This window comes from Tenebrio molitor, chromosome 3 (assembly GCF_963966145.1).
Source record: "Tenebrio molitor chromosome 3, icTenMoli1.1, whole genome shotgun sequence".
In the NCBI taxonomy this organism is placed as follows: Eukaryota; Metazoa; Arthropoda; class Insecta; order Coleoptera; family Tenebrionidae; genus Tenebrio; species Tenebrio molitor.
Window position 1 is genome coordinate 5,859,178 of NC_091048.1, and position 10,302 is coordinate 5,869,479.

The following is a 10,302-nucleotide window of genomic DNA, read 5'->3' on the forward strand; positions in this document are numbered from 1 at the left end:
AATTAGCCTTGAAATTTTAGTTAAAAATATTAATAGTTCACATAATTGGAAATCCCCTGGAGGTGACCAAATTCATAACTTTTGGTTAAAAAAATTTACTTGTATCGGATTTATTAGGGAACCTAACACATTTCCAGAGTTTTTGGCCCATGGTATAACATATCTGAAACCAAAAGATTCCGATACTAAAAATCCATCAAAATATAGGCCAATCACATGTCTACCTACAATTTATAAAATTATGACATCTTGCATTAAAGTAATAATTTACGACCATTGTCAAAAATTAAATATACTTAATGAAGAACAAAAAGGTTGTGTTAAAGAGTGTTTTGGTTGTAAAGAACAACTCATAATAGATACGGTAATAATGGAACAAGCTAGAAAAAATAATAGAAATATTTATACCGCATTCATAGACTACAAAAAAGCCTATGATTCAGTACCACATTCATGGTTAATTAAAATTCTTAAAATTTATAAAATTAATTTGGATTTGATTAACTTTTTATCTCATGTTATGACATTTTGGAGAACTACTTTAAATTGATCAATAAACAATACTAAATTAAAATCCGAGCCTATTCAAATTAAACGGGGAATTTATCAAGGAGATTCTTTAAGTCCCTTATGGTTTTGTCTAGCCATTAATCCTTTGACAAATCTATTAAATAGCACTGGATATGGTTTCAATATTAGACTTAATAATACCACACTATCCAAATTAAATCACCTTCTCTATATGGATGACATAAAACTTTATGCATCAAAAAAGAATCACATTTTATCTTTACTAACAATAACTGAAAATTTCTCAAATGATATTGGGCTGAGTTTTGGTATTGATAAGTGTAAAATGCAATCAATATGTCGCGGTCATTACGAACATTTAGAATATATAACTCAAGAAGGAGAAATCATTAAAAATTTAAATAAAGGAGAATTTTATAAATATTTAGGTATTAATCAATCAAATCATATTCAACACTCAATTATAAAAGAAAATTTAGAAAAGCAATTTTATTTAAGAATTAAATCTATTTTAAAATCAAAATTAAACGGTAATAATTTAATTAAAGCAGTTAATACATATGCTGTTCCATTACTGACCTATTCTTTCGGTGTTATAAAATGGTCCAAAACAAATTTACAGAACATAAACATTAAAACTAGAGTTCTTTTCACAAAATTTAGTAAACACCATCCTAAATCTGCTATTGAAAGATTTAATTTACCACGCGAAAACGGTGGTAGGGGTTTTTCAAATCTAGAAATACTGCTAAAAAATCAAATTGCTTCACTAAAAAATTATTTCCTCAATAGAGCTCGTGATAACACCTTTTTCAATGCTTTGGTTTCAGCCGATAAAGGCTACACACCTTTAAATTTAAGTGATAATATAATTTCAGACATTGTTAAGCCAAATATACCTGACACAATAGCAAATATAAAACAGAAGTCTTTACATGGGAGATACTTTAAAGAACTGGAACAACCAGAAGTTAATATTCAGGCATCTCATGCATGGCTTAAGAAATCAAATATTCACCCTGAGACGGAGGGTTTTATATTTGCAATACAAGATCGTGTTATAAATACAAGAAATTATAAAAAACACATATGCGGTTTACAATCGATAATTGATAAATGTAGGATTTGCGGAACTGAAGGGGAAACAATTGAACACATTATTTCTTCTTGCACCGTTTTGGCTCAAAGCGAATATAAAAAACGACACGATATATTCGCAAAAATTATACACATGAATTTAGCTGTTAAATTCAATTTATTAAAGAATACACAACCACATTATAGTTATACACCAGAAAGTTGTTTGGAAAATGACAGTTACAAGTTATATTTTGATAGAACAATTTTAACTGACATTCATATTAAGCATAACAGACCAGACATTATAATTTTAAATAAACAACAAAAGCAAGCATATCTTTTAGACATAGCTGTTCCAAATTCACATAATATAACACAGACATATAACACAAAAATTAATAAATATTTAGAGCTGTCCGTTGCTATGAGAAATCTTTGGTGTTTAGAAAAAGAATCGATTTTACCACTTGTAATTTCAGCAACGGGAATAGTACCGCAATCTCTTTTTAAAAATTTAAAAATTCTGGATTTAGATAACACATTGGTAGTTGAAATTCAAAAAGGTATATTATTATACTCATGTCACATCGTGAGGAAGTTCCTTAACATTGACACAGAACATAATACACAACAAAGTCAAAATGCGGAGGCAAGACGCCGGTAATTATGTTGATAAGCACTGCACTATTACTTGATAGTAATATCCGTAATAGTGTATGTACTCCGGCAAAATTGCCGTGCCGCCGGGTAGAGGTGGGATAGTGTTAAATAGTGTGGTGCAACTGGGCATAAGAGTTGTAAAATTGTTTTTTTAATTTTCTTTAGTTAAATATAAGGCATTCATCTAGTGATTTTGTTGGCAGTACCTCGGTGATAACTAAATTCCCTAAAGGAAATTTACACTTTTTGTGTTAGGTTAGGTTGTTTTCAGTTTTGGGTTATATTTTCTGAATAGGTACATTGTTGCCAGACCTCTTAAATCTGGTTTGTCTTTTTTAAATTAAATTAAATCGTTTAATAGAAATTTTTTATCGTAATAAAATTATTTTGGCAATTTTGACTGTTCCTTTGACGGAAATTTAAATTATTTTTACACCCTTAATAAATCATTTAGTTTCTTAGGAATATTAAAATAATAAATCTGGCAATGCGGTGGCAAGAAAATGTCGAACAGACACTGACAGGAAAAAAAATTGCATTCGTTGCATCACTGAGTCAGTTAGTCCGACATGAAAAGAAAAAATCATAGCCAACTCGGTCCCAAAAAGATCGTGAATGCCTAATATATGCCGTTGAAGTATACCAAATTAGATTTGCCTAGAACTATTATTTAAAAAGTTACAGGTTTTGAAAAAAGTGTTCCCCTAATTTTTTTGAGCAGTGTATTTGCTGTGTTCCGGGTTGCAAAAATACCGAAAAAAAGAATCGTTATGACTGTTATGACTCAAACAATGAGAAAGTGGACATTGTTTCTCATGTACGATGTACGGGGTACCTATGTCGTAAAAATGCCATGGTCGCTGCAGATCTGTATCTACAGAAGTATCCAAATTTCAGCCACATTTTTGTTTATTTAAATTTTTTACAAAATGAGAGCCCTTATTGTTGGAACAGTTGGATGTGAATAAATGAACAAGACAACAATGTAAAGGGGTTCTATCAGCGCCTTTAGATTTTTTTCTTGTGGGAAAGAGTCTACCAAAGACCTGTACTTACGATTGATGAACTCAAAGAATTCGTGATGGGTGCATGGCCATAACGCCAGAGACATTAAACAACGTTTAAAGGTCCTTTTTAAACAGGGTTGACGCGTGTTTACTCCAAGATGGAATGCATGTTGAACAATTTTTACGATAGTTTTCTTTTTACGTTGTCATTTTGCTGATTAAATTTCCCACATTGTCATTTTGACGTTTGTAGCCAAAAACGCAATTTTGATTCAATTTATCACGGCCTCCTAGATTCATAAGAGACTCGTCTCTTAAGAGAGGAGGCCGTGCAATTTATTATTTACGAGTATATCAAACCCAGTATCAAGCGGTAAGTGGAATTAGTATTTTTGGTTGCTTCTAAGAAAATTTCAGAAATACCCCACAATTGACTCATACTGTATAGTACGTTAAATACACTGGACAAATTACTGAAGTAAAACCATTAAATAGTAGTATAAGGGCCCCTATGCACACTGCCAAGTTTTAAGGAAAAACACCCACGTTTTTAAAGCCATCGTAAACCCATTTTTGAAACTCAATAATTAATGAATACAAACCCGGTTCGTTAATAAATACTGTTTTGACATCAATTTTCTTGACGTCCTGTATTAGGGCGTCTGGAAAATCTATCTTTTTAAGAAAAAACAACCTGATTTTCAAGGTAACTCAAAAAGTGAAAGGCCCCCTATGCACACTGTCCACTTCTAAGGAAAAACACCCCCGATTTTCAAGTGTTAACAGAAAAGCAGAAAAAATCGTGAAAACACCGTCGTTTTTAAGGTATATTTTAAAAATTAACATTTTTTCAATTGGGGGCACTTGAGCACAAAAATGAATACGGTTTCAGCCAAACAAATTCGGACAAGGACCTTATCAGCAAAGCGAGTTCACACCCCCTGTTTTTAAAGTAGGTATATGAATTATAAAATCTACTTAAGCTGTAATAGAAATGAATATCTAACACATATTTCAACAAATATTTGTCTTTATTACTTCAAGAGTCTTTACACCCAAAAGTTTCCTGACACACAAAATTCATCCTTAAACACTTGTATTAGGTACCTAGCCCTAGGTAACGTCCCACTATAAAGGGTGTTTTTTTAAATTTGGCGTCGAAGTAGGCGTTGGAGAGTCGATTGAGATCGCACCACTCGTGTAAAAGCCTAAGATTTAAACAGCTGATCCGTGATCCGTAACCTGTATAGTGCGTTCACAATCGACAGTTCAACGCCTACTTCGACGCCAAATTAAAAAAAACACCCGTTACATAAAAAAAATAAAATAAAAATTCTGCCCATTTCATAATCAAATTTAAAATCCTGTTTACCGACTGACAGCTAGAATGTAATAGTTGATAGGTATAACATTGAAATTCATATAATAACATTCTTAACAACAGTTGGCAAATTGATCATGAAAACCTTATTCTTGGAGATCCTCCTCCAACTTTAAATTAACTAAATTTTCCTCCACCTTTACATTAACAACAGAATCACATTTTTTAATTGACCTACTTGCTGTTTGGGATACATTGCAATCGCATAGGATCGAATATACTAATTCTATGAATGGCGGATACATAACTCTTGTTTTCTCCACGATTTCTGTATTATTTGGATGGAACTTTATTATATTTCTTGCCAGTTGCTCGCCACCCATTTGGAAAAACCTTTGATTTATATCTCGCCTATAGCGTACTCTCCATGCACACTTGCGTTTGCCTCGTCCCCTAATGGGGACGACTTCTTCAACACATGCCCCTTTGGGGCATTGTCTTTTGAATAAATCAACCGCCGCGGCGTGCCTCACTGCCATATCTGCAAGGTTGTTTTCATCGCCCGGGCAACAGACATGAATGGAAATTGGTTGTGCTAAAAGAATTTGGTTGAAATTTACTTTTGCTGGTTTAAGGGCCCCACAGACTGCTTTTTTGTTCGACGAACAAGTCTCTTCGAACAAAATTATTATTTGGTTCTACACCACTGCAAAAACCGACGTTTTTTAAAGGGCCCTATACACCTAGCGTTTTGTTTGCAGGATTTGCTTGCGCATGCAAGTATGTGATACAAGTTTATCAGAAACACACACTTTCTGGCATGTTTGTCAAACTTGTTTTCGTAAATTCGTATGAGATACAAGTCTTGTCCACACACGAATGAAAATTTGTATGACAGCACACGGTTTGCTCAAACAAAATTTAGTAAAATCACAGTGAGTGACCAATTTTTGTCGGCCGTGATGGATGTTCATACAAGTATAAGTCTATCAAACGTGTTTGATATTTTTGCGGTGTGGCTTAACTTTGGGTGTGTGGTCGAGATTTTAATAATAAAAAATCTAGTTGTCTTTCCACACAAAATAATGTATACAAGAACATATATTAGCCACACACTTGACAGCATGCATGAATAGAATGTTAGTAGTACACATGTGTTTTATCAAATCCTGTAGTATGTAATCATCATATGTATTGGAAACATGAATGCGCATACAAGTACTGCAAAGAAAATGCTAGGTGTATAGGGCCCTTAAAACACACTTCAGATTTGCTTGAACTAACAAGTCTGTCGAACAAGTTCGACGGACATAATCGGGGTAAACCTGATAGATAATTCTCATCATTTTTGTTCGCGAGCAAAAACGACGGTTTTCCAGCCACACACTTCAGACTTGCATCGTTTTTGTTCGAAGTCGAACAGACTTGTTCGTCGAACAAAACCGTCGAACAAAAACGAAGTCTGTGGGGCCCTTTATATGCTCTTACCGTAGGCCATTGTTTCAATACCCAACATAACTGTCGTAATCGGAATCGTATCACAATCGTAAGCGGAACGAAAGTCTCGAACGAAGGAAGATGGTTAATTTATAAGCACAGAATTTATAAGATGCGTACTATCGGCGTGCAGTAGCAAAGGTAGCAAAAACAGCTGACAGATGGCTGATTATACGCATGCGGCGTCACTCACATTCGGAAATGTTCGTGCGGTTTCGCTCACAGACACGTTCTCATTGGAGGATCGTAAGATCGTAATCGGAAAAATTGAAACTTGACCAACTTCTTACGATCCTTGATCCTTACGAGCCTTCCGCTTACGATCGAGTTATAAATCATCAAACGGATATTCAGTGTTTCAAATTGCTTACGATTCCGATTCCGATAACGATTACGATTACGATCGATTTATAAATTGAGCTTAAATTATTCATCAGCTAGGAACAATAAAAAAGGATTAAAATCCAAACGGTATTGTATCAAAGTTTTCTAGAATAACTCTCTTGTCATAAACAAAACCAAATTCTTTTGTTTCTATTTTATTTAAAAGTTCTTTAGTTTTAGAATCTCTGGTAATTCGATTATATTGTGTACTGATTTTTTTGTCTTTGTATTCTAAAATATTATTTATACTATCAGAATTAATTTTTTCGGACGTTTCATAATTTAACGTAAATCCTTTTATTTTACAAACAACTTTACCTGTATTAGTCTTATAACAATAACTTTTTGGGCCTGTTGATACCCAGTCTATTATCCATACGCCTTTACCTAATTCGTCTGTCCATTGTCCAATCTCCCAATAGACAGCCTGTTTTAACAGTGTTTTTTCCATCATCTATATATACAATAGGTACTATCTGTATCATAATATGCTACGCTTTTTCCTAATTTATCTAACATTTTGTATAATCTTAGTCTTGCGTTTGCAGTTGTAAAAGCAGCTATAAATATATTGGTATTGAAATCATTTTCTATATAGCAATCTTTTAACTTATTATCTATTCACTTTGATTGTGACCACAACGAAAAACATAGTAGGCGCTGTTTAGCTGTGTGCTGCATACGTTTTACACTAAATATTTGTGTGGTGTGTACATGATGTGAAAATGTCAGAATTGTCAAAACTTGACCATGGTAGTAAAGCAATGATTTTAATGTATTTATCAACATTAATAACGGAAATCAATATTTGAAGTAGGAGAAACTAAAAACGTCTGTCTGATTATGTGAGCACGTCTGTTGAAAAGTGGAGTTATATCAAGGCACAGATTATTTAACGTAAAAACTTCGAAATCACCTCATGCAATTCTCGATATTAATGAAGAACGAAGGAAATGGTAATTTGGCAGTAAGACAAACGCGTAAAATGCCTGGTATAAAGGTAATCAGAACTTTCAATTAGCATTGATTAATACAAATATTTTCAGATAAAAACTAATCAGACAGAAAGTTCAAAAAAATGATTTACAGGGGATGAAAAGGCAGAAGGTATCAAACTACAACACTCACTAGCCAAAATGTACAACAAAAAAGCACAAATAGAGTTAACTTTATTGGTGATGTTCGTCTTTGTGAGTTGTTTTCCCGCTGGCTTCAATAAATGTCTCGAAACAAGTCAATATTAACCGTTTGGTCCCAACTTTGAGAAGACGACTTGGCATTTTATTTTTGAATTCTAAAATGTTGTACCAAAACTCAATTTTATAGATATGCGCACAGTGTACGTCGAAAAACGTTTGCGCAAGTCGTTTTCCGTTCTGTCTTCTGTGAGCGTGACGTTTCTGTCAAAATGGTGCCTCCGAGAGTTGCCAACTGCGACTGGATTTAGTGTTATCTAAAATTCCCTATCAATAACCTAGCAACTGAAAAGTTACTACGGAGTGGTCACAATCAAAATGAATAGATTATATAATCAATTTGTAACATATTTTCATTTATATCGTTTATACGTATATTATCAAGTTTCTCGTCTAATAAAATTTCATAAAACCTTTTAACATCTGTAATATATTCTGTTGCACCCATATTTTGTCTTTGCCCAAATTTACCCCATAAGGAATTTAAGCATATTTTCGCAACAGCCCTCTTTCCAGGATTATTTTCTATTTTACCCAATTCAATACCTAGATTTTCTTTTACAGCTTTTCTATATTCTTCTTCTGATTCAAAATCATCCTGCCAAGGACTTGTTTCTATTTTAATTTTCATAAACGCTTTCACATATCCTTTAAATAAATTTGACTATTCAATTCACCTGTTATTTTTCAAATATTAACCAATAAAAGAGCAGACATGTACTTTCGTAGCCTAGCAACAGAAAATTCCAGCGAATATTCCACTCGTGAAAATATAACTGACTATTCCACTAGTGGTCGAGGTGAATATTTTAAACAAACCTTGATTATTATTTTTATTCAATGAAATTATTACTTTCTTACGAAGTTAACTGAACAATGAAATCATGTGTAACGCAGATTTGCGAACTAGCTTTGAAAATTTTTATTTTAATCATTGATTTGGTTCATTGAATAGTCTGTTGAATACAACTCGTAGTCAAAGATAGTAGAATATTTTTCCGATGGTATCACTTATGGTCATTACGCTTTTGAACACCATTCGTGCTACGCACTCATGGTGTTCATAAAGCGAATGACCATTCGTGATACTACCACAAAAATATTCGACAATCTTTGACTACTCGTGGTATTATAACTGATTATTTTTTGTAAAAATGCCAAACTTCATCAATAGTTATTATTTTGTAACCCTTTTCAATTGCTTTTTCTACCTCGTTTGTACACCAAGTTCCTCTGATAATTCTTTGAGACTCTGTATGAGAACATTTATCTTTTTGATTATTTAATTTTGCGCACAATTGACATAATGGGAACGTTAGTTTTTCATCACCAGATTTGGTTTTATTCTTAACAGGTAAAACGGGGTGATACAAACCTTTTGGTGGTAAAATTGCACATTTTATTAAACCATACCAATTTGAATTATACATAGGAGGTTTGAATATTTTAGTAGGATGTCCAACTGGATAATCATCGTAACATTGTACTGTTGGATATAAACTGCAAATATCTATATATTTCAATTTCTTTCCCTTAAAGCGCAATTTTGTTGCATTCGTTCTTCCACCAAAGAATGCGTTTCTAGGATTAAGTTTTTCCAATTCCTTAATTTCTTCTTCAATTTGTTTCATTTCTTTCTTATATTCTTTTGACTTCGTCCACTCGCATTCCCACATTTCTATTAAGTTATAACCAGCTTTTTTTATTTGCTCGCTTCTTTCTATTGTTTTCTCATAAAGATCTTCCATAGTTGTTTTATTCTTATTATTAATAAAATCTGAACTATAACATTTAGTACAACCATGCCAAAAACACCCGTGATAAAACACAGTATTGGATTTTTTATCAAATCCGTCAACTTTTGATCCACATATTTTCACTTCACCATTGTTTAATGCGTGTTTTATATTTGGATTATGAAAACTATTTAACCATGAAATTGATTGTTGAGAATATTGATCTTTTTTCAGATTATCAACAACAGCTATTGTATCTTTCCTAATACCTATATTTTGATCTATATATAGCCAAGCAAACACCTGCAATAGTAATATATCTAAAAGGATCTATATTAGCAATTTCTAAAAACTGATTTTTTAATTCAAGACATCCTCTTCTTAATATATCAACATCAGAATTACAATAATCATAAAGTTCTTTTTTAAAATCAAACAAATACTTTTCTTTTCTTTTTTGTTTATGCCATTCTAAAAACTCTTTCCTTTCTTTTGGTTTCATAGAATTAACAACATAGTATTCTGTATCAGGTATTTTTCCAATATAATTCTGATTTTCTGTTGTATTGAAGAAATGTGGGAAATAACCTTTTTTAAGTTCTTTTAGACCGAATGTTTTAGGGAAGTTTTTTAAAGGTCCTTGAACAAAATTACTACTATCAATAATTCTTAAATTAATTGATTTTATTTCCATTAACATTATTTTAGATCCATTATATACGCAGAAAGGTTTAACACCGTTTTCAACGCAATATTTTAGAATAAAGTAAGAATCATAACCTTTAGAATAATGTGCAATAGCTGTGTGTCCTCGATGATTTCTAGAAATTAACCATTTACAGAAATCTTCGTTAGTCTTAAAAGAATTAACATTTCCGCTAAAATCGTGA

At 32.5% G+C, this 10,302-nt stretch overlaps 1 long non-coding RNA gene across 1 annotated transcript; it reads right to left on the bottom strand.

Moving 5' to 3' along the window:
• Positions 1-4,288: 4,288 nt before the first annotated feature.
• On the bottom strand, positions 4,289-7,083 carry LOC138126390 (uncharacterized). Its single transcript, XR_011157788.1, has 2 exons — positions 6,088-7,083; positions 4,289-5,194 (listed from the first exon to the last, which is right to left on the bottom strand). It is a non-coding gene; the product is annotated as an uncharacterized lncRNA (long non-coding RNA).
• Positions 7,084-10,302: the final 3,219 nt, after the last annotated feature.